Source organism: Capsella rubella, unplaced genomic scaffold (assembly GCF_000375325.1).
Source record: "Capsella rubella cultivar Monte Gargano unplaced genomic scaffold, Caprub1_0 scaffold_7, whole genome shotgun sequence".
NCBI classification, from domain to species: domain Eukaryota; kingdom Viridiplantae; phylum Streptophyta; class Magnoliopsida; order Brassicales; family Brassicaceae; genus Capsella; species Capsella rubella.
The window spans coordinates 13,757,447-13,757,854 of record NW_006238917.1 but is presented as its reverse complement, the minus strand read 5'-3'; positions in this window follow the sequence as shown (position 1 = coordinate 13,757,854).

The window sequence follows — 408 nt, the reverse complement described above, 5'->3', positions numbered from 1 at the left end:
ACCATTTTCATTCACAAGTCACTGCTTCTAATCCGAGTATACACAATCCTTGTTCAATTTTTAATGTTATTGATCGTTCAATTTCATCTTTATTTTCCATTACTTTCTTCAATTCAAAGAATCAAATTTAGCTTTTTTGTTTCCTACAGATTAGGTATTTCTATTTTTTTAATTCATAGGTTTATTGTAGTTTTGCTGAGTTAGCTCTCAGGGTTTTTTTTGTTTCACTTGAATTGTATGTGAGTATCTTTATATACGGTATAATATAATAATGAATTACAAAAATAATTGATTTCTTTATTCTTATTATTATATATTTAGTTCATACATATTGGTTATGTTTCTTTGTTTTAAATATTTTAACTATTATCGAACATACTTTAAGTTTTTTTTAATTTTCACTTTGAA